Source organism: Rousettus aegyptiacus, unplaced genomic scaffold, assembly GCF_014176215.1.
Source record: "Rousettus aegyptiacus isolate mRouAeg1 unplaced genomic scaffold, mRouAeg1.p scaffold_m13_p_3, whole genome shotgun sequence".
Lineage (NCBI taxonomy): Eukaryota > Metazoa > Chordata > Mammalia > Chiroptera > Pteropodidae > Rousettus > Rousettus aegyptiacus.
Window position 1 is genome coordinate 67491493 of NW_023416306.1, and position 25977 is coordinate 67517469.

General features: G+C 32.8%; 1 protein-coding gene and 1 pseudogene across 16 annotated transcripts in view; one reads left to right on the top strand and one right to left on the bottom strand.

Moving 5' to 3' along the window:
• LINGO2 (leucine rich repeat and Ig domain containing 2) overlaps positions 1 to 25977 on the bottom strand; it is a 1061594-nt gene that overhangs the window by 641305 nt on the left and 394312 nt on the right. Inside the window, exon 1 of one of the 16 annotated variants that reach the window (XM_036217658.1) lies at positions 15090 to 15818. The exons of the other annotated variants lie outside the window; for them this stretch is intronic. The gene's annotated coding sequence lies outside the window, so the exon portion shown is untranslated. Of the gene's footprint in view, positions 1 to 15089; positions 15819 to 25977 lie in introns of those variants that run through there. 16 annotated transcript variants of the gene reach the window in all.
• Positions 3045 to 3163, top strand: LOC118600506 (annotated as a pseudogene).

The window sequence follows — 25977 nt, forward strand, 5'->3', positions numbered from 1 at the left end:
ATAAGTAGCTTCTTGAGATATCTATAAGCCTTTTTTTTTTCACTTTTGAACTTAGAAAGATTATATTCTTATGTATGCTTAGTTCCTATGTATTTTTGGAAAAGTCTGTAATATTTAAGGTGATGTTCCAAGTTTTCCTTAACTTAATTTTGAGAATTTTACTCCAAATCAAATACAATACTACATTGTGATTATGGACCATTCACATGTAAAGCATTTTTTGTGTCAGAATATATTAGTAAGTATTACAAATATAAACATAAATTCTCTTACCTAGAATAATATTCCACTTATCTAGATGTAGTATGCAAATGAATACTGTATATAAATAAACTTTTGTTTTAAAGTACTAGTTAAAATATTATATGTATATTTATAACATATGTAACATGTATACTTATTTAGTACCTTATACAATTATACTCAACATGATATTCAATGTGGTTGGTGATTCAGGGCTATTAAATAAATGTCAATTATTTACTAGAGATTAATATGTCAATGTCTCTTAAAATGTGACGGGTTACTTGCACCTATTATTTAATGGTTAATGTATGGATACACTTTTCAAGTTCTAGAGGCTATATTTTAAGTTTTTCATCTCATCGACCCCATTTATGGATGATATAAATTCTACTGATTGTTTTTTTCCAATTGAAAGATATATTCCAGATAATTGAGGCTACTGGATAACTGACACTGAATAAGAAATCTCATACATCTAATTATTAAATGTCTACATAGCTATAGATATTTATGCAACTAAACCATGGTAATTTTTTTCAAGAAGCCTCACTAAAAAATGGAGTTTCATCAGCCATTGAAAAAATTTAGCAAAAACTTATTCAGGAATTAATAGGAAAATCTCTTTGGGATGCTTGGCACAATCTCTTTCTACCTCCTACATATCATATTTAGTAAACTTCTACTCACTTTTCACATCCTAGCTAAAATACTCCCCTGGGGATAGCTCCCATGAATCCTTATACTTTAAACGACATTAGTCTTTGATTATAATATCCAACTATATATTTGTAAGAATTGAGTAATATTTCTCTCCCTCATAAGACCAAAAGCCCCAAGACAGAGTAACCATTTTACTTACTACTGTGCATAGTAACTAGGACAGTGTCTGGAAAAGAGTGGGTACACAATGAATATGCATTGAATAAATGAATAAATACATAAATAAATGAATGAATAGGGTAATGGTGGTTCTGGAAAGGCCTGAAGGAAATATGCTATCCATATGCAGATATAACAGATTTGGATCTTAATATCTCCCCTAGCATTTATTGCAAGTGTGTTTATTTAAATTCCCCTTATCTGTATTAGTATTCTTTACTACTTTGAGCTGCAGTGATAATAAAATTAGATAATTTACATTAAAAATCCAGTATTTATTAAGTTATTAAGGTATATTTTTAGTTTAATAGCTAAGAATCTATGTTTTAGGGTCAAACCTGAGTTTCTATTATAGCCCTGCACTTAAGAGCTGAGTGACCGAGAAGTTATTATACTTGAGATTCAGTTTCTTCATTTGTAGAATGGTGATAATACTATCTACTCAAAAAATTTCAGGATTTATATGCTATATTTTAAATAAAATGCATAGCCCAGAGCCTGAAACATGGAAAGTTCTCAATATTTTCTCTCATGATCCACATCACTATTCTCTTAACCATGTAAATCCTACCACACTCATTGATCAGTAAAGTAAGCAATGGTTTCAAAAAGAACTGGTATGCATTATATATGCATCCTAGAAGAATTAATATTAAGAAAGTGAAATAACCATGAAACAGCACAGCACATGATTTAAGTGTAGAATCATAGGTGGGAGTTACGGGAGTAGTTAAGAGTTGCTTCTAGAGTCAAAATTTCTATGTTCAAACTAGGCTTTTTCACTAACATCATGAAATTTAACTGCTCTAAGCGCTAATTTCCTCTCCTGGTGATAAAAATAAAACCAACAAACAGAACTATCATAAGGACTAAATGAGCCAATGAATCAAAAGCACTTTGTACAGTGCCTGACCTAGAGTAAGAACTGACAAACATTAACTCAATATATATATAGGGAACTAGTTCATTAAAGACCACCTGTACTTTCATGATTCTGGGCTAGAAACTGTTATCTTCCTTGTTGGAAACAAAGATGCCAAGAACAATAAAGACTTCATTTTTATTGAATTATAGAAGCATAACATCCAGTAAGTCCAGCATTTATAATGAAAACGCTTTATTTCACAATCCAAAGAAAGAGCTAGGTAAATATCTGAGCATTAATGCAGTGAAGAAGACAGAAACTGGTGTGAGAGGTTGAAAATAGAAATGATAAAGGATTGCAAAATATAGTAATTAAAAAGTTAACCTGGTAAATTATTAGAATGAGTTGATATCCTTACAACATGATAATTATAAGAAGTGAATAAATATTTTGATATTTTAAGAAATTTATCCTAAGTTCATCATTGGAACCCATTTAAATGATCACAATGAGTTTGAAAATGTGTGCGTAAACACAAACAACATGGATTTAAGTTTCACTATATTTTGTATGTAGTAACTGTATTAACTACAGCATGGTTTTACAAATCATTTTAAGGAGGCAACTCTAAGGTTCTTTGGATTTTTGTCTTTTTTCCTAATACTAACTATGAGCTCAGAATTTGAATCTGAAAGATTTGAGATTGAATCTTCTCATATCCAACACCTTACCAGACAAGTTATTTAAATTATCTGACCTTTATTTATCCCATCTTTAATGCAATTCATATAATAAACAGCATCTATTTTGTATGATTGTAATAAGAATTAAATAAGCTATACTTTTAAAGAATTTGGAATAGGGCCTGGCATGTGGCAAGAGCTAATTTAACACTAGGTCTTATTATAAACTCCAAATGTTTATTCTTGTGTAAGTATAATGAAGGACTCTAAAAGAAAGTAAAAATCTAAGTTTTTAAAAAAACAGCAGAAATTTTTATTGCATGTATTTTGTTTAAACATGGTTGAGAAATAGAATTTAAAGGAAAATTGTAGTGTATGGTCATGCCACCCTGAACAAGCCTGAGCCCGTCTGGTCTCAGAAACTAAGCAAGGTCAGGCCTGGTTAGTACTTGGCTGGGAGACCACCTAGGAAGACTAGGTACTGTAGGCATAAGACAAACAAACAAACAAACAAACAAATAAACAAATAAATAAATAAAAATAAGGGATTGTAAGCTGACAAGGTTCTTGCAATCTGTGAGATCAACCAAGGGTCGCTAAATACATACATACATACATAGATACGTAGATACATACATACATACATACATACATACATACATACATCTGAAAAATAAATAAATAAATGAATGGATGAATAAATAAAGTAAAATTGTATTACCACCCTCATCTTGTACTACCTCAATAATTATTTTTAGGCTTAAATTTGTTTTAATTTTATTTGCTTATAGAGTCAAGATATTTTTGTACATGTTCACATATTTGCATGCAAATAAATAAATATTATGAACTGTTGCCACATGTTGACATTCTATTGATAGCTTGTGTCACAGAGATTGTTAATCATCAAACCATCTACCTCTTCTTCACTGTCACATAACTAGACCTCTATTTCCCAGCTTCCCTTGCAATTTTTTGTGACTATGTGACTATTCTAGCCAATAGAATGTGAACAAAAGTGATGTGCACCTCTTGTGAACTTGGATCCTAAAATTGTTCATGTTCTTTCCTCCTGACCAACCAGTTAGTACTTCTGTGTCCATTTTCTATTCTTTCTAACAGGGATACTTCCCTTGTTCTTCTGATTTATATGTGGTACTTTCCACTGAAATAAATGGTTTTGCATAGGGCAGTAGTGTTAATTGTGAGGGTTTTCTGGGGGTTAAGGAACAGCAAAGGAGGGACATTCCCTGAAGACAGTGAGAGCAATAACCAAGACAGGAAAGATAGCTTGACCACATTTAATCTGGCATTGGTTGGGGTCACTGAGTCATAAAACTCTTCACAATTCTATTGTCTTAGTATACTGTGGCAACCAGCTATACATCAGTAAAAATATATCTTCAATGATACCCATTCACATCTACTTTTCATCATTCTCCATGCACTTTGTATATTTTATGCCAATGGTGGAATTAATTTCAGTAGGATCCCAATTATCATCAACTGGGTTACTTGCCAAGCACTTCTCAGATTAAGATTGGAGCCAGAGATGTTGCACTGAATCTGCCAGTCACTCTGTAATATGCAGTGTATCCACATGCACTATATCACAGCTCGAGGGGCACAATATTGTCATAAACTCTAGAGGGACACTGATAATCACATGAAGACGGCAGTGCCTCTTCAGCCTAATTCCATACAATACTGAACGGAGCAAAATCTCTTCTACCATTAATCAAGAAAAACTGGTTTGGTCTTTTTTTTTTTTTTTTTTTTAGCAAGGTATAGTGGTGTTAAGCCATGAGTTTCAGATTCTTCATCACATCAGCTAGCATTTTCTAACAATACAATCAGTTTTTCATGATGTTTATGATTTCAATACATTAGAATCACGGAATAAAAAATATCTTTTTAATTCTCAAACAAAATACTCATTACAGTGGCTTAAATGTTCCATGGTCGTTATATACACATTTTACTTTATGGTAGAAATTCAAATTTTGACCTTATAGTTCTATAATATTATTCATCCAGAAGATGTTTTTAAATGGAAAATTTATACAAGTAAACATGAATTTAAGGAATTCTAAGATTCTTTTTTGGTTCAGTTTAAACTATGAGTTCATCTATATTTTTGTATTTTTATAGATGACACTGCTTAGAATGTGAGTCTCAGTCAATAATTCTATAATCTAACCTGACTGAACAAAGAATTCAAGAGGTTCACTAGACTCCAATCCAGGACTGCAAGAACATTTGGCCTGGTGATGTATTTTTCCAATTACTGTGTTTGCTATCTATGAACATATTGAAGCCATTTAGGATATATTATTCTAGTAAATGAGCAGACTGTTCACACACATTAAATTTCTGTTCCTGTGTAAATTATAAAATGCTATACCTTTATCTATTTCATGCTAGAATTTAAAAATCCATATCACAAATTCTTAGAAAATAAACTATTATCCATTCCTGGAAAATATAAATGAGAATGAGTATATAGCTGCATTATTCAGAAAAACAGTGGATATAATTCAGTACATATATATATATATATATATATATATATATATATATATATATATAGTCAGATTAATTCATTCTGCAACATATACCTGTAGTGTATATCTGTTAACATTCAAACAAATGGATTTAAAAACCTAGTGAAAGAAGGAAGTACATATTTGGCTTGAGCTGAAGGATCAGGACAAAGTTGGTAGTGGGACTGTTAGAGTAAGTAAATAGTTTTTAAGTAAAAAAAGAAGATCATTTTTCCAGTTTTCTTATTTCTTATGTTTGTGTAACAAGATGTTATGTTCATTTTTAAGTTTTAAATATCCACTATGATTATTAATATTTATACAGACATGCTGCTTTTCTGAAAAGGATTCTTTCAGAATTTTTTTTTTCAGTAGCAGTTGATGAATGAAATAATTAGATGACAGGAAAAAAAAAAAAAAAGAACTACAGGCAGCTGTGGCTTTTATTGACACAAAAGATACCTGCCTGTACTAGGCTTGTCTCAATAGGAAAGGATATTGAGTAAATCTAGAAGACTTTTTCAATAAAAAATCAAATGTTTGAGCCAAGTTGTATTTGAGATGTTCTATATAAGTAGTTGGGAGTCTAACTATAAAAACAATGTTGACTATAAAATGTTGTTACTATGTCTTTATGCTGGCATTATGTAAGATGAATTGTATGCATTCTTCTAGCCCACATTCTGATTCTGGGCGCTAGGGATAACTCTTTTATTTCAAGTGGATATACCATTGCTCTTTGCTGGACATTTAATTTGCCTTCAAAGTTTTTCCAGAGTTAAAACAAAACAAAATAACAACAGCAAAAAAATCCTCTCAACAATGTTATGGCTTTTTTCATGTATAAGATTATTTTTAGAATCAATTATCAAACTATTATTTTTAAGAAGAAAAAAAAAAGCAAAAAATGGTGGTGGGAATTTAAAAGAAAGGAATAGTAGTATGTGATAAAAAGTAGTGACACTAATGAATCTAGGTGGGAAAGAGTACCAAATTTTCAGAGTAAACATTATGATAAGGGGACAGGAAAAGTAATGTTATTTATCTATCCTTATATACCAACATAGCTTAGACTCAGATTAGTTTGGTAGAAGGGCTCTGAGAACTACTTTGAAAAGAAGCCATAATATGAACAGAGATATCTGTCATACATACAGTTCTCATTAAAACAAAGTTAAAATGGAAACAAAAGGAAAAACAGATTTTACAATTTATTTTTATTATTCTGATTTGGCTCTAAATATTATATTTTTTGAGGCCAGAAATTGCTCTGTTTATTATTGTCCAGAATACTTGAATAGAGCCATTATATGGTAGATAGTTTTATATACACACATGCACATATATATATATATACATATATATAAATCGTTTATATAATCATACATATGACTATAATAGTCATTTTCAGGATGATCTATCAAACTACAATTCTTAAACCTCTATGTGTTTGCCATCAAGTTATATCAAAGGAATGAGATAGATTCATGTCAATAAACTTAACATTTAATTTGAGGCTAGTAATCTTTTTTAGAATTTTGTTTTAATTTTTATATATTTTCAATCATTGTTGACATACAATATTATATTAGTTTCAGGTGTACAACACAGCGGTTAGACATTTAGATAACTTATGAAGTTATATAATGATGGATCCAGTACTCATTTGACACGATACATAGTTATTACAGTACTACTGACCATATATATTCCCAGTGCTATATTCTACATTCCTATGACTATTTTATAACTACCAATTTGTACCTCTTAATGCCTTCCCCGCTTCACCCATCCCTCCATTCTCCAATCTGACAGTCATCAAAATGCTCTCTGTATCTATGAGCTTGTTCCTGGTGTTTGTTTTTCCTGTTTTCTAGATTCTACATATGACATTTGTCTTTCTGTGTCTGAGTTACTCCTCTCAGCCCGATACCCTCTAGGTCCACCCATGTTGTTGCAGATGGAAAGATTATACTTGGAAATTCCTGATGGATTTCAAAATATAAGTTTATATAAATTAGGTAAATGTAAATATACCTTATAGCATAAAATATAGTAGAAAATTACATGAAATAATATTAAAAATTAAATGTGAAAAATGACCAAAGAGTTACCAAAAGACAGCAAAGACATTCTTTTTTGATTTGTTAATATTTAACCCCTAGATAAGTCAAGGCTCTGTCAAGTTCACAAAAGTATCTAAGGAATTAAATTCTAGACTAATAGCTCCTCTAACCGTGTTGTCCAGGATCAAATGAGCTATTTATTTTGGAGGAGTGCGCCCATCGGCTGCTTAAAGAGCCCCACAACACTTAACTGAACTCAATCTAGGGGAGAATTACAGGATTTATTTCCCATGAACACAACTTAATTAAAGCGAGTCTCATTTGAAATGTGCAAAAAGATAGAGGGGCTTTTAAATAAATTTTATTAAAGTCCAGGGACAGGATCAAGATCAATGGCTTAAATTAGGTAGGGTTGAAATAGGTGAAGAGATGAAGGAAAAATTACAGTAATACTTAGGAGACTTTGGAAAGCAATCTACAGTGAAACAATGAAAAAAAAAGCCTTAGGGAGATTAAACTCTCTTTTCCTCATACACAGAAATGTTCACGATTATAATTTCTTCTCTCTAAATAATTTCAATAAACGTATAAATGCATATAGAAAATTGATTATAAAGTTTTTTTTTTTCCCATTGAAAATTATGAAGTTGGCAAAGATCTTGGGCACCCATACTTACTGTCTCTTTCAATACCCAACTTACCCGGTCTATAGTGTTTTTATACTAATTCTGTTTTTTTTTTTTTTTTAGAATCCAAAGGGAAAAATTTTTCAGGCGCTGTAGCATTCATCCACAACTCCTTTTACGCAAACCTACTACCTATTAATCCTCAGACTTTACTATATGATAGTCAATACATATTATGAACTAATTCAAAATGAGAGAGAAATGACCATTTAAATTCAAAAAGCATTTACCGAGTACCCAATTTTTACACACACAAAAAAATATACTAGGACTGTTAGGAATAAAAGATAAATCGTCACGCTCAAGAAACATAAATTCTTCATAAACAAACAGAATACAAGGAAGAAAATTACCAATATTATAACAGATACATCGGACAGAAAAAATAATATCAAAGCTAGATAAATTTCACAAAGAACAGTATGGAAAGCTTCATGGAGGAGGTGAAAATTAAAATGATGCTTTTATTATTTAAGCATGAAGAAAGAAATGATGTGGGACTAAAATAGTAGGTGAATACTAGTTAAGGTCACACATAGCCTAAACAATATGCCAGAGCTTTCTCAGTGAGTTTGTAAATAGAGAGTTCAAATACAAGATGGTTCAGTTCAAGTCAAGATACCTCACAGTCCTAGGGCAATGGAAATAATAGCCTGGTCTCCTGGAAGCCTTCTAATTATAATACATATATATGCTACATATGTACTTCTTTCTTTTGTCTTTTTGAACACTACCCTGCTACTATATCAGGCAATTGCACATTGCATCCATGAAGCTATCTGATCATGTTCCGAATATTTACCTCATAATATCTTGATTTGTTTCCCTTCCTTTTACCACATTCGTACTTAGCCAGCTCTGAAATTCCTGCTGTGAAAGAATAACTTCTTGTAACTCTCCTATTCACTTATTTCCACTTACTTTTCTCAGAACTTTCATTGGTTCCGAAGCTAAAAGCTTTCTGTTTTTATTTCTTTTTCTATCTAGGCTACGTTTTCACTATCTCAGTAACATTCTTACCAGTATATTTAATGCTGGTGCCCTTTGTCCTTTGCTCTAGCTTTGTGGACAATCTGCAAACAAATCAGTGCAAACACTTACTTCCTCTACTCCCCTTTCTGAACTGTTTGGTGCTGCTGAAAAAAAAATTACAATACTCTGTTAATTGGTGTAATTATAAGTTTATAATCCTACCCTCTGCTGGGTCTTCAGCAGTGTTCTGTATCCATTTAGTTATACCATTTACTTTGCCCAAAACAGCTGTTCCAAGCCTTCATCACTCTTCTGAGCCTTTCTATTCAGACTCTGCTTCTTCACCATCAGCAGACCACCTCTTGTTCGCTTGACAGAAAACAACAGAGACCATAAGGTGGGAACTCGTAAACTTTCATGACTCCCACTTTTAAATCTATGATTAATTATCTCTCAGCAGTCATAGAGGAGTAGGAGTTTAAGCATTTCAAGATTAATTTCACTCCCCTTCTCATTTGAGAGCACATACCTTGATCCCCACTTGTTTGTATCCTGAAGCTCTTCTCTCTTATCTCATTTTCTTCCACAACAAACATATTCATCACTCCCTGAATCTTCCTTAAATTAACCTCCTTCCCTGAAAGAATCAAATGTCTTCTCTTTTCTATCTTCCTGCTTGGAATATTTGTTAACAGCAGAAACCACTTCCTCCCCATTTACTCTTTACCCTGTCTAATTTGCCATTGTTCTTACCAAAATCATCATATGTCCAGAATCTGCTGAGCATTTTCAGTCCTTTTCTTGTTTGGCTTCCATGCATTTGGACAGTTCCTCTTTGTTTAGCCACTCCAGCTACTCCTTTCCGACCCTACTCTTCATTTGACCCTACCTAACTGACACTGTCTTTTCCTTCTCTTTTTATATTTTTTCTTGTACTGATTCATTCCTCTTCTCATTTACCTGTTCTGGGAAATCTCCTTTGCTTTAAAAATTCTATTCTAAAATTCAAATTTCTATATCTGATAGAGGCCACTCCTTCAAGATTTGGGTCCATATCTTTTACTGCTTATTAAACATGGGGAATCTGCCCTATGAATCTCAGCACGTCTCAGCTTGAACTGTCATTTACTGTCATTTACCTTCTCCATCTCAAAAACTAATTTGGCTAATTACATGAATTTAGATGTAATTTGACACATTTAAGGCCTGGTTTTATCTAACCAAGCACCTTATCTTTTTCCATAGTCATTCTCACTCTTTGTCATGGACTCACTTTATGTTTTAGCCACAACATCTAATTTTGTGCTATACAAAGTCCAGAAAGACATGAATTTCTGGAATTCATGCCTTCGCACAAGTAGCTTATTTTACTTTTCCTCTCTACCTTCAAGGCTATGTCAAAGGCCTTTTTTGTATAGCTTTCATAAATTGCTTTAGGCTACACTATAGTGCATTTCGTTTAATTGGGCTATGCCACCAGTCTATGAATTCCGTGAGTAAAGTTGATATTTATATACTTCTGTCATGACTGTTTCCCCCAATTCTCAAACTCAGAACTCCCTACACCCTCAGGTAAAAACTTTTTGTTGCTTTAGTACTAAAAATACACAGTCACATAATTATTACTTAAGAAAAATATGTAGAAGGAACATTATTTGACCTTATTGAAATTTGAATGTATTTTAGAGAAACTTCAAGGATAACTCTTCAAGGCTAAATTCTTTTTTTTTAAGCATTCTAAATACAATGACATCAATATTATAAGAAAGATAGAAATCAATGTGGTTGCTTTAGTGTAATGGGTAGTACCTTATCCTGGGTGCCGTTTCATGCAAAATGCATTAGTAAGCAGAGGTTTTTATAACACAATCTGTCTTCTTTTATGTAGAATGCAGCTTAGAGCTGCCCAGAGGGACCCACTGGAATGTCATCTCTCAGAACCAGGGCCCGTCGTTTGCTATGTACTCACATCTGCCTACTGAGGATGTAAACTATTGCTTTTTAAGACAATTTCTTTTCATCAATGTCTAACATCGAGAGCATATTTAAAAAGTCAGATTTCATTCATGATGTGTGAAACATTTTTTTTTTACTCTTAGAAAAATATTATTTAAAAATTATTTTATTAATTTCAAGTATATAGTACATTGGATAGACATTTATATAGATTATAAAACAATCCTCCTAATTGTTCTTTCTCTCCTCTGTCTCTTCACCTAGTCTTTACATTAATAGCATTCCCTATGCTGTGCTCCCCATCCCAGTGACCATCTATCAGCTACTAATTAATACTTCTTTAACCCTCTCCCTATTCTCCCAGCCCCCCAACCCCCTACTACCGTCTGGCTATCCTCAGATTATCCTCTATATTTGTAAGTCACTTTTTGATTAGTTTGTTCTTTTATTCCTTAAATTTTACATGTAAGTGAAATCATATGGTATTTATCTTTCTCTGATTTATTTCACTCAGCATAATGACTTCTAGATTCATCTATGCTGTTGCAAATGGTAGAATTTTTTTAATGGCTGAGTCATATTCCATTATATATATGAACCAAAACTTTTTTATCCAATCGTCTGATGGGCATTTAGGTTGCTTCCATATCTTGGCTATTATAAATTGTGTTGCCCTGAATGTTGGAGTGCATAGATCTCTACAAATTATTGTTTTGGTTTTCTTTGGATAAATACCCAAAAGTGCAATTGCTAGGTCAAAAGATAGATCCATTTTTAATTTTTTGAGGGACCTCCAGACTGTTTTCTATAGTGGCTATACCCATTTGTAATCCCACCAACAGTGTATGAGAGTTCTCTTTTCTCCATATCCTTGTCAACACTTGTTCTTTAATTTATTGATGATAACTATTTTGACAGGTGTGAGGTGATATCTCATTCTGTTTTTAATTTGTATTTCTCTTATGATTTGTGACCTTGAGCATCTTTTCATGTCTACTGGACATCTCTATTTACTCTTTAGAGAAATATCTGTTCAGGTCTTCTGCCCATTTTTTAATTGGATTGCTTGTTTTTTTGTTGTTGAGTTGTATGAGTTCTTTACATATGTTTGGATATTAACCTCTTATTAGATGTATCATAAGCAAATATCTTCTCACTATCAGCCGGTTATCGTTTTGTTTTGTTGAAGGTTTCCTTTCCAGTACAAAACTTTTTAGTTTGATATCATCCCATTTGTTTATTTATTTATTTTTTGTTTCCCTTGCACAAGGAGATATATCCCCAAAAAAATTACTGTTAGCAATACCAGAGAGTTTTACTGCCTATGTTTTGTTCTAGATGTTTTATGGTTTCAGGTCTTACATTTAAGTCTTTAATTCATTTTGAGTCTATTCTTGTATATGGTGTAATAAGGTTTCTTTTCTTTTCCTTGTTTTTATTTTACGTTTTTTTTCCATGTATCTGTCCAACACCATTTATTGAAGAGACTGTCTTTACCCTAGTGTATAATCTTACCTCCTTTGTCATACATGAGTGAGCTTATAGGCATGTGGAACTTTTTAATATGATGCAATTAATATGTTAAGAAGAGCATTGTGCTATAGGTAAATGATAGATACAGATATACATACACATGAAAAATGGGAAAATCTTCATGAAGAGAACCAATAAAAGCTAAATAGCCCAAAGTGTTAAATTTTATTACTAATGTTTTGAAAAATGACTTTCTGTCCAATCAAAGGGTACTAATAAATATGAGATATATTTATTGCCTTCAGTAAGTTTATGACCTCTTTAGAAAAACAAACAAAACTGTGTAAAAAGTGAAATAATAACAAAACTTAAAAATAGTCCAAAAGACCTACAAAAGACATACTCTCAGTCAGTTTATTATCAATGATCAAATGAATCTATGCAAGCAATAATTGTTACAGGAATCATGAAAGGAAAAAGATTCCTACCTTTGGGCTACAAGAGGTTTATAGATTATGTATTTTGGAATATAAAGCTGTTTTTGTTTTACACCAAGGAAGGTTCTGAACTGTATCTTTCTAGGACCAAATTTGTACAATTATGAAGAGCTTGGTTTATGCTATTTTCTTAAAAATTTAAAAATTATATTGCTCTTGAGGTTGCCACTCCCATCATGAATTTGAAGTAAAGCACTTAAAAAGTTCAGTCAATGATATTTTTTTCTTAAAAAGCTGAAGACAGTCTTAGAGAAAGAGTAGCTTTTCTGACAGTGTCATTACTGGAGGAAAAAGTGACATTATCAGGTAAATCAAAGTTAAAACACAGAATTACAAAATAGAAAATGCTAAGAACAGGACAATATCTATTTCTCTGCCCTTTGAAGGACACTAGATAGCAACCCTTAGGAGAATACTGTGGGTTATGAGACAACCTTTGATGCTGGCTTCTACCTTCTCTTCTAGCTAAGAATAATCCTGTTATTGTGGAGACCTATAGGACTCTGCTGCTTGCCAGGCTTTAGATAAGCAAATGAACTGTTCTCTACTCTGGAGGTAAATACTGTGCTGATATAGCTTTGAGCTAAAACCAACACTGCCAGGGAGCTCTGACATCATCTACCTGCTACTATCATATGATTAAGTCTGTAGGTCTTAACCACAAATAAGTATTAGAATCAGCTAAAGAGCTTTTAAAAAATACTAATGTCTTGGCCCCACCTCAAACAATTAAATCATAACCTCTAGTAGTGGGCTTGAGCATCACTCTTTTTAAAAGTTCTCCAGGTGATTCTACCAAGTACCCAGTATAGTAACCAGTGCTTTTTACATTTTAATGCACATGTGAATGACCTCGAGATATTGTTAAATGCAAATTCTGACTCAGTAAGTCTGTGGTAAAACCTGAGATTCTGCATTTCTAATAAGCTCCCAGGTGATGCTGATGTTGCTGGTCTAAGATGCCCTTTTTAGTGTACGAATCTTTTTATACTTCCTTTTAAAAATCGACAAAAGTACAGCAGAGTTATTTAAAATCCTGAGTCTCAGACTCTGCCCTTAAGAGATTCTGATTTTCTCTACAAGTTGTCTTCTACAAATCTGGAATTAAAAAGTTAAAAATAAGATGATACTGACATTATTGTGCAGCCTTGGTTTATGTATTAGGAACTCCTGCCCCAAAAGTGTTCAAGGGAGATACTTCCTTGAAAATACCCCCACGGAGGAGGTGCTCTCTCTCGGCAAAGGTAATGTTCTCTACTATAGATTATAAATGGTTTATGCCTAGTTGGGCCAGTGTAAAAGTAGAATTGTTGAGCTCTGTCAGGGTTGATTTCTCCTACAGTGTTTCAAACATCATCCTTATCATCAAAGAAGTCCTTTTGGCTCAGTGGATTAGATGGAAAGTGCTATCCCCCTACTCTTAGAGGAGACCTCCACAGATAATTTCCCAGGGATGAGCCAATCTTAACATGCTCCCATTTCTTCTATAATAGAGAAAAGGTATCATAGAAAGTTGGAATGGGCCCCAAAAAAGAATAGTCTTAAAATTTGGCTTTTAGGTTGATAAATATTTTTTTATCCCTCTTAGAGAAGTATTAAATAAGCAGAAGAGTTAGCTTAAAAGAAAGCTTCATATGGAGAAATGAAGGAAAAGGTCGAGCCATCCTAAACCAAGAATAACCATGAAACTCATGTTAAAACAGAAGAGATGAGTTTTTCTTTTCTTTTTTTCTGGTGTCAGTGACAATATAGAATATACACAGAATGCTCTATTTGTATTTTGGGTGTATATTATGTGCATGGCATATGAATATATACAGAAATAAATACACAAGTAGATATATTAAGACTAATTTCACTCCTTTAAGTAAGGATTGACCTCAGTGTGAGAGATTAGAGTTAATTCTAGCTTTGTGACCCTCGGCCTCAGCTTCCCATCACTAAAATGAAGGAGTTGCATTGTATAATAACATCAGCAACTGCTTCTGGAGCAGTTGTTATGCCAACTACTAGGTTAAGTCCCTGGTAAATCATTAATCCTCTTTATACCCCTATCTGCTTTTGTAGATAAGGAAAGGGAAGGCACAGAAAAATGATGTGTATTGTCCAAGGGTATAAATTACATTTTGTTCCTGTTCTAGAAGAGCATTCCATAGGTCAGTCATTCAGTAACCTTTATTTAATCTGCATTCACAAACTTGAAATTAGGATTGCAAGACAAACCTGTGTATTCCAAGCTGGTGTACTTAACACAGACCTGTCATTTCTTTAGGGTAAACCAAGACTGACCTTCTGGATGGAACTCTCTGGTCACTCTACCACAGGGAAGAACCCACCTAAACAGGAAAGGGAACATGAGAGTGACAGGAATTAAGCAATATGGAATACATTTTTCCTCTTCAGACCAATATTAGCCAAACAACTGGTGTGGGTTGAGAGGATAGAGGTGTTTAGGAGGGAAACTCTCACAAACAGAAAGCCTGGTGTGGGGCTTTCCTCTAACCCAAATTCAGAAAGGCAATCAGTTCATCTTAAGTTTGAGGATTATGCAGACCCAGAAAGATATCCTTTTAAGAGACAGAAAACTTTTCCAGCCGAAGGCTCTAAAACTACTAGAAAGTGACATTAGCTGAATGGTGAAGATTCAAAGTGTTCTCAGAGTGATGGAAAGAGATACCAAGGGCAATACTCCTTACAATACCTGAAGGCAAATAGTAGTTACTATTATTTCAAGATAAATAAACAGAAAAAGTAGAGAAAATTTTGAAATAAAAGCAAGAGAAAAAAATAAACCTACACCGGAAATTTAAAATTAAGAGCATATTTTTTCTATGACTACTCCATGAAGCAGAACATTTTAGACAGCAACTATTTTATTTGCTCAAGGTAATAAAAGATAACACAAACACAACAAACACAAAAGCAAAAATCATACATATGCATTTGTGTAAGTTTGTCTTGTTCAGAAGAGATAAAAAATGGAGAGTGATAAAAAAGGCTTGAGTTAAAAATATGTTTAAAAAAACTTTCATATTTAAATATAATTAAACTTGAAAAAATTAGCATTGGGACATATCATGCAAACCATGTGCAATATAAAGGAAAGTCATAAGATTAAAAACAAGTTAGGAGAGAAGGCTTTAAACATAATAAAAAGCCAATGGCTGAACAAGTATTATAATTTGTAGTCCTAAATAAAAGAGAAATATTCATGTAACAGGAAAAAAATCCAGAAAAACATTAGGTTATCTTAAACCAAAAATAATAAATAAATAAATAGATAGATAGATAGATAGATAGATAGATAGATAGACAAATGATCTCAATCCATGGAGTATAAGAGCTTCCTATAAACAAGGGAAAATAAAATGTCCTGCTAGAAAGTGGACATAATGAATATTGGCTTGCAAAGGTAAGTGAAAAAAAGTACTCAAAAACAAAAGATGACATAAAGGAAGATCAAACACATCTGTTAGAACAATAAATATAAAAGTAATAAATTATCTTTTAAAAGAGAAAATTCTCTTAGGTGTGTGTGTGTATATATGTGATGTTTTATCAAGAAATTATTCAAGATTATAAGCACTTAAAGAACAGATTACGAATTTTGTCTCTGTTGTTTTATTTGTTGTTTGTTGTTTTGGAAAGGTATAATCCAATTAGTCATAGACTTTTTATATCAAATAATATAACATGTATCAAAATGTTTTATATTTAAATACAGAAATGCACAACTTACTTGGTTCTTAGTAGCATGTGCTACTGTGGCATTAGTCTTTTCTAAGCTTAATATCGACTTTACCAGATGATAAGCAATCTTTTTAAACATTTATGAGATGGTGCTGCTTATCAGGCAAAGTGGCCTGTGAGAGCGGTGTCTCCATTTTTCATTTTACAGCAGTGTTTGAGAGTTAATTTGAATATTTCATTATTTTATTGTTATCACTTTATGAAAATGAATAGAAAAATGGAAAAATGAAAATGTTGCTATTAATATAAACAAGACCAAGATGGCTTGCTGAAGTGTGGGTACAAGAAAAATAACAAATTACAAAAAGTAGAAAGAGTACAGTTCACATTTTCTGACCACAATAGGATAAATCGAAATTGAATAATAAAACACCGGAGAGAGCTCCTTGAATTTAAGCACATCAACTGCATATACAAATGTGAAGGAAGCGAATAACATTAAAGAACAGTCATGAAATGTTAGAAATAGACTATCAGATAATCTCTGTAAAAGGCAAGATATAGTATGGATTATCTAAAACAATCTTTTAATTTGCGGATTGAGACGTTAAATGACCACCATAAAGAGAACACTGACTGATCCACAGTAGATTAGGGGGTAGTTTGCTGCAAACAATGGATATTTTGTTGTTGTCATATCCAAATTTTGTATATAATAAACATACATTATTCGTATAATTAATATTGTCTATATAATGAAAAACATTAAAATTTACTTTTGAAATGTGCTTCTTAAAAAAAAAAAACGATAGGCTACTTTAGAGGTGACATGACTTTGTTGAATGAGATTTGAAGTAAGGAGTTGAGCATGTGACCCTAGGCAAGCTCTAACTTCTCTCAATCTCAGTCTTCTGCTATGCTAATCCTTCATGATGATGATAAAATGACATGTGAAAGTGAGCTGAACATGGAAAACATCTCTAATATATTTTCTCCATGAAGGTAGGTCATGTCACCTACTAGAGCCTGACCAAAGGGAACTGAACATTTAGTTGTGAGAACTGAACATAAAGGGTACATGTACCTTGGTGGCTGCCTTGCTTTTCTTCCCACAACTACATCTATTCTTTCTACCACTCAACAAATTGCTCACATTTAAATTCTAAACTCAGGATCTGCTTCTGATGAAACCTACCTTAAGCTGCAGATGTTTCAGAGGCTTTTGAGGCAGAAGTTTTATACCTAGCCCAACGGCCATTATACTGTAACCATTATTGCTGTTGCCCTTGATATTGTTGGTTCCATGCTTCCACTGATAACAATTAGCTGTCCATCTCTAAATGCCATAAAATGAAACAGTCTACCCATTCTACTTTCTGGGAGAGTCTGGGCTGATGTAGTTGCTATTTTGGAGACACCATTCCTAGAGCTCAACAGGGGCTTTTAAATGAAGACCTACCAGACCCACAGGCACATCAGTCAAGGCATATGTAACCCTATAATGATAACAAGTTTGCCTCCAGATACAGAATATTAAGAAACTACTAATACTCATCAAAATAATATTAATTTTTTTAAAACTGAATGGTATTTTTATTATTTACATAGTATTTCTACAGTGGGACTCCAGCCTTGGAAAGCTAAAAGCACTCTCCATTGCTTACCCTCTGCATAAACCCATGTCTAGAGAAAAAGGATTTAAGAAATTAGTTTACTATTTCCAGCATTTTGGAGCATTTTCTTTCCACTATACTCCAGTTTATCTGAAAGGAAATATATGTGTATATATATATATGTACACATACATATATATATATTATGTTATAAAGAGACAAATGCCATCTTTGGCTGTAAAGAGATAACATTGCAATGGTTCTCTCTATATATTCTCCATGAAGGTAGGTCATGTCACTTACTGAAAAATCCCACATCGAAAAATGTTGTAGAAAATTGATAGTGACATTAAGTACACATATGGGCATTTGATGAGTGTTTCTTTGCCAGCCTATGGTCATCCTTTTATAATTATCAGGTTATTGATAAACACTAGTGAGCATGTCTATCTGCTGTACCCCTTCTCACCTAACACACTGTGAGTCACCTTGTGAGCCTGACTCCTCTTTCCTTCCTATAAAACTGTGAGTGTCACTGGGGTGGCAGTAGCCAGCCACCTTCTCTATCACTTCTGTGATATCTATCATTATTCAAGTTAACTTCTGCTCTCCCCAGAAGAGTTACAATTGCACGTTACATAGTTTTCAATCAGAAGGTTTTTGCTACAATATGGTGAATGCTCCAGTATGTCACCATCAGCACATTGAAGATATCTATTCACATCCTTTATTGACTGAAAAAGGAAAGGAGGAAGAACCTTATGGGGCAGTAATCATGGTCTAAGCACAGTCACTAAGTAGGGTAGTAGGAATTTTACACACGTTATCTGTCTTTATTTTCTCAGAAAGTTTAAGAAGTATCGCTGTCTCAATTTTTCAGAGGAGAGAAGTGAAGCCCAATGTGCTATGCCTGTTGCTTTCCCAAGGTCACAAAGTTGCTAGGTGGTGAAATCAGAACACAAACATAAGTCTGAAGCCCATTTATTGTTTGTTTAATCTATTGATTTTGACATACAATTTACAAATAATAAAATTTTGAAAGTGCCTTCACTGAATTTTGACAAAGGCATATTCATGTGTAACCCAAACCACTACAGACATATGAAATTACCATCACTTGAAAAAGGTTTCCTCTTGCTTTTAAATCCCCCTTGCCACTCCCACCAGCAACTGCTGCTCTGATATTTATACAGTATAGATTCATTCTGACTGTTATAGAATTTCATATAAATTGAATAATATAGTATGTGCTCTTTTTTTAAGGCTTCTTTCACTTAGCATAGTTGTTTTGATATTTTCCATACTGTTTTGTGTTTCTGAGAAATATTTTATTTATGTATACACCAGTTTGTCCATTCTCCTATTAATGGACATCTGGGCTGGTTTCAGTTTTTGGTCTTTCTGGGTTTTTTTGTTTGTTTGTTTGCTTGTTTGTTTTCTGTTTTTGCCTTCTTCCCAAACATCTTTACTTTGCCAAGCATTATACTCTTTCTAGGTCATCTTATTTTTCTTTACCATTTCATTATTCTTTACCAGAACTTAAAGTATACGATCTAACAAAAGAGATGAGAAGAGAGGAGAGGAAAACTGGATGGAGAGAGAGAATTAACCTTTCTCTGCTCTTCATGGCAAATTACTGGTACACTGCTTAGAAGAGAAGCTCAAAGAAAAGTCTAGCATTTAATAATTTATTTAATTAGTTATATATTTCAAAAATAAAGTAACTTTTAAATCAGTATTTTGTTCATTATGTTTTATACCTTTAATTACCACATATATGACAAAAATATTTGCACATTTCATAATGGTTTACCTACTAGAAATTTATCTCTTTAAATGTACTTAGTTAATATTTAAAATTATAAATGAGCCTATGAAGTGGTATTATAGAGGCTTCCGTTATGTCTTAAATAAAGTTATTGTAATTATTATAAATTATTCTAAAATCACATGCTCACCTAGAAGTTTTCATATTAACTTAACAGCATATATTTTCTAATACTAAACATCTTTATATTTAAATATCTTGAAATTTTTGAAAAGGAATAACAATTTTAACACATGGTTTGCAAATCTATGATCTGTAACAACATTCTTTTTAATTATCACATCTACTTTCTTACCACAGGTAAAAAAAAAAAAAAATCTCATTACTTAAAAAAGATAAACTTGCCAAAGAGCTTCTAGAGAATATTAAATTATTACATATTTTTAAGGAAAAATATGGTCAAATATCTATTGCAATTGCACAGAGCTTCAGGTATAATTTAAGAAGTCTAAAACTTCCTGTTTACAGTTACAAAAAGTATGTTTTTTTGTTATCCTCATTGATCTGCGTAGAAGAGGCTATCATGTGAAAATTAAAATGTCATTAAAAGACAGTGGATATAAACAGTTTTTTTTACTAGTTCATGATTGTATAACATGAGATATTCTCTAGGCTTGTCTCAGGATAAGTAGATGATTCCAGCTAAAGCAATTACATAGGACTCAACAGATTTTTGTTTCTGTCAGAGCCTGCCTAGTACGTTCATTATGGACACACAGTACAAATGTGTGCTGTAACTCAAAGCTGAGGAGAGGAGATCATAAGGAGAAGATAATAGAGTCACCTTGCCTGAAATATGGCTCATAATTTTGTGCATTATACCAAGACTTCCCTATCCTCTAGCCTCAATGAGGCTATTACAGGGTGAAGACAGAAGCCAATACATCAGTAGGTAATAGTGTATGCTTAGGAGTCAGAGCAAGCTTAAAATCATAATCTTATTCTTAAATTGCCATGCAGTCTAAACACATTATATAATCTCTCTGAGCCTCAGTTTCCTAATTTGCAAACACTTTTTTCAAATGGATCTTGTGAAGATTAAACAATATAACATAAATAATTCTTTTAGTGACTGCTCAGTAAATATTGTAAATAGTAAGATAACATGTAGTCTGTGCTTATTCTAGGTGGTAATGGTAAATTGCTACAAAGTGATCCCCATGAGATCATGCCTCCCTAAATTCAGACCCTGAATGGTCTCCTTGATACATTAAATTTGGACTGACATTAAAACTTGTTTTGACAATACAGAAGTGACAATTGGAAAGTTCTGGGTTTAGGTATTAGGAGGTTTAACAGCTTCTGCTTTTGATTTCTTGCTTTCCTGAGATGTCAGGCAATGAATGAAGGTTGGGCTAATCTCCTCCAGAATAAAAGGCTATGTTTATAGAGAAACGAATTCTGACATATGAATGACGCAAGTAGAGGAGGCCCAGGAAGCCCCCGGTCACTCCAGTCATCCGTGCTGTGGCACCAGACACGTGATGCTGTAGCCACAGACAAACCAGCAGCTGACAAAAACATATGAATGAGCCAAATCAACACTACAGAGAGCAAAGACAAGTCAACTAGCTGATCTCAGCCCCAAACTGCAGAAACATGACCCAAAAAATGATGGTTGTTTTAAGCTACTAAGTTTCAGGTGGCTTGTTGCATAGCAGTAGTTAACTGGTATAGTTTACTAATATAGATAACTTTACACTTTTATTTTTATGATTCTCATTTTATAGCTGAAGACATTTAGTTATAGATAATTTAAACACATTTTCCAAAATCTTGCAGCTAATGCATGGCAGAGCAGGGATTCTACCCAGGCAGCTTGGCTTCATAGCCTTCCCACTCAGTTGCCACAATAATGGCCTCTCTAGTTTTTGTCAGCACCTTCTCCTGAAATAACAAGGCTAGACCTCAAGGCGTGGGGCCATTCAGTCTTTTCAGGTGTCTTTATGGAATCTGACCCAAATTTATTCTTCTCTTGGGATTTTTGTTGGCTATGCCTCTAATAAACATGCTAAATACTCAAAGCCCATATAGAAGGTGATGATTGATAGATAGATGATTAATAGATAGATAAATACTATAAATTTGAAACCTGAGAATGACAAAGAAAAGGCATATCCTAAAGGGTAAATTTATATGGATATATGTTTTAATAGATATTTATGTATTTGCGCTACACAGCATCTATCTTATTTTTGTAATAGCACCTTTATTTTCTGTTTGGGAATACCCCTCACCAACTGGAACGTGTGTGATACAGGAGCTGGTAAACAGTTCTCCTGCCTCCTCTACCTGAGGAAGAAACATCAGCTCATGCTGAGTTTAACACATACTTCTTCCTAGAATTTGAGTTTGTGCTGCAGAGTGAAGACAAGAAAATAAGCATGCATTAATTCCACCTGTACTGTCTAAGTAAAACTGTGAAGCAATTCCAGCTACCCTAATTTCTGAATTTAGTCAATTATCTCAGCCTTAGGTGCATACAGTAGTTCCCCCTCATCTGTGAGAGATACGTTACAAGGACTTCAGTGAATGCTTAAAACTACAGACAATACCAAACCCTATTTTTACTATCTTTTTCCTACATGTATATACCTACGGTAAAGTTTAACTTATAAATTAGGCACAGTAAGAGATAAAGAGCAATACTAATAAAATATAGCAATTATAACAATAAGCTGTAATAAAAATATCTTATTCTTCTGTACTCAACCAGTTTAAGGTGTAACAGCAAAACTAGTAAAAATTTATTTTTCCTTCTTCACAATTTCACTTGTTCACAGGTTTCTCTTAGCAACCTCACCATATGACTATTTATTTCTCTAAAGAGAAAGAAAAAGTCATGAACTTTCACCTTTTTACTTAACGGAAGCACCTTATGGCTTCTCTTTGGCTTATCCAAGTTGTGAACATCAATTCCCTGTGCTTTGGGGCCATTATTAAGTAAAACAAGGATGACTTGAACACAAGCACTGAGATACTGCAACAGTTGATCCGATAACCAAGATGGGCAGGGAGTGTATACAGAGTGGATATGCTGAACAAAGAGAGGATTCATGTCTTGGGTAAAACAGAGTAGACAGTGCAAGACTTCATCACGCTACTCAGAATAAAGGGCACTGTACAATACGAATCGTTTATCTCTGGAGCTTTCAATTTAGTATTTTCAGACTGGGGTTGACCACAAGTATCTAAAAGTATAGTAAGTGAAATCATGCATAAGGGGGACTCACTGTACCTAAATTAACTCTCTCTCGCACATACTCACTCTCAAAACTAGCAACCAAACAAACCAAATTAATACACACTTTTATTTGAATATGCTATAAGAAGTCTGATAATTCTAGACATCAACGACTCATAACTGAACCCAGGGATCCAGATAAATTATCAGTTTAGCATATGTTAACTTCCCATAGAACATGCTATTCATGAGTATCTATGATGTTTTCATGTATTCAGAGCTCTTTGATTAAAAATGAGACTGGATCAAAAATCACAAAAGAAAAGTAGGAAATAAATATTGTAAAAAACAGATACTTGTCTCGATTTTTTTAATGATACAGTTGTCTGAAGGAAACATAAGAACATCAATCAAAAACTATTTAAAATAAAACAAAAGTTTTATAACAAACAGTAGTTATGAATGGAGAGACTGGATATTATAAAAATCAATACCGTTATTACAACATCAAAATGTAAATTATGAGGGAAACAAAAACGTACCAAGAAGAATAAATCAAGATAAATTTTCCCAGAGACTTGCTTTTTAATTATGAGGACCTACTATAAAGATTTTAAATTGTTATGAATGTATAACAATACCCAGTATTTTCAGTAGAGGTTGGAAAGTCAAAAGACAGTACAGAATACCTATAACAAATTCGATATGTTAAATAATTAAATATATGATAAAAATAAGAGGATGAGTTATTTAATAAATTGGGTTAGCACAAGTTAAGTAAGAGCTTTACACTATACCTACACATAGATAAATTTCAAAGGAATTCAAGATAAAAAAAGAAGAGAAAATAAAAGAACTAGAGAAATATATAGTTAAATATTAATTCTTGGAGTTGGATTTGTCTTTCCAAGCCTAGATGCATTTTTTTTAAAAAATCAAAAGAAGTCTGATTTAGAATTCTTAAAAGTGAAAATATGTAAATAAATAATAACAGATTATTTAAGTTAACATATTTATCATAAAATAGTTTTATAAGTCAATTAGAAAAAGGTGCTCTAATAGAAATGTTGGCAAAGAACGTAGATAATCTATCCACACACTTATGCACACACACACAGCACATACATTCATATGTAGACATTAAAATTGTCAATAAAATATTTCAGAAGACTCAAACTCAGTACAATACTGAAAAATGCAGATGAAAACATACTCCTTTTTATCATCAAACTGAGAAAGATAAAAATCATGATGATACACAGTATTGATTAAAGTACAGGTATACTATTAAAAATGCAGAGATTTACTGTAAAAGACAAATTGACAATTTCCAAAAGGCAAATTTCTTGATTTTAAATGAAAGCCCTAAAAAAAAAAGTATGCTATTTGATACAGCAATTTAAATTCCAGGAATTTATATTTAGGTTGCTAACATGGTTATATATAAAGAATAGTTTATAAGAAACATCTTCATAAGACATAATTCATATAATTCACCAATTGAAAAATCAATTCCAATTATTTTAGTATGTTTACAGGACTGTGCAGTAATCAACACAATCTGATTTTAGAGCATGTTTGTTTACCCAAAAAGAAATCCTTTGCTTATTAGCAGTCAATCTCCATTCTGTCTCCCTGATTTGCAAAGATTTCTAGCTCTTCTAAAAATTTTTCATTATGTATCTCTAAATTATTTTATGAATTTAATTTGAAATGTCCCTTTTTTTCTTTCTAATATACACCATTATATAATCAGCATTTTAATTTGTTTTCAGAAAATTAACCAACGAAACAAAGAATTTTAGGCATAGTCTTCAGGTTCTAAGTTTTTCTAGGCAGTGATTAATAATTATAGTGCTTAGAAATTGTTTCTGTAATTGGTCTAGTTACTTCTCATTTCAGATAGATTAATGATAGAACATTCTAGAGCTTTAAAGGAAAGGCAATTTTCAGGCAAACAAGGATTTACTTCTGTCAAAGCTAAAAAATTAAAAAATTTAAGGTAATTTTTAAATTAAACTTATTGAGGTGACATTAGTAAATAAGATTATATAAGTTTTAAGTGTACCATATTATATTAATACATGATCTGATATTGCACTGTGTGCTCATCACCCAAAGTTTAATCTCCTTCTGTCACCATATATTTGACCCAGGTAATTTTGTTTTGATTGAAAGGCACAGGCCTTTATACCTTGTGCCTAACTCATTTCCTCCTCACATCACCCCAAAAGTAAATAAGGATGATGGCATCTATGATAATGAGAATAAGAAATTGGCCTTCAATCAAGGTGTAATCCTGGTTGTAGTCACATGAGGAAACATTGGCCAGGAAATCAGAAACACTAGTTTCAGTTCTACTGTTTATAATCTTAACCAGACTACTTCTTAGCTTAGTTTCCTTAATGGATTTGGACTAAATAATTTCCAAAGTATCTTTCACCATTAAGATATAAAAAAAAAAAATTATTAGCAAAAATGTCGGGAGCTGTTGCGACGCAAGATTTACTGACAGTAAAGCTGGGAATTTTGCAGAGTTGGCAAGCTGTGCAGTCTGCTGGCTCAGGAGGAGGTGCACCTGGCTTAGGGGAGAGAAACTGAATGTTCTTTGACCATGGAAAAGAATATGTTAAGATAGCTACAAAGTTTCCTGAGTAAATGGCAGCGATTGTTTGTATACTTAGAGGTCTTTGCTTCTTACGCACTCTGTATGGTATAAATATGCTGTGCTAAATAAACTTGGGGGCTGCTTCGGTATTGACTGGGGGCCCTCCCAACTCTCTCTCTCTTTCTGTC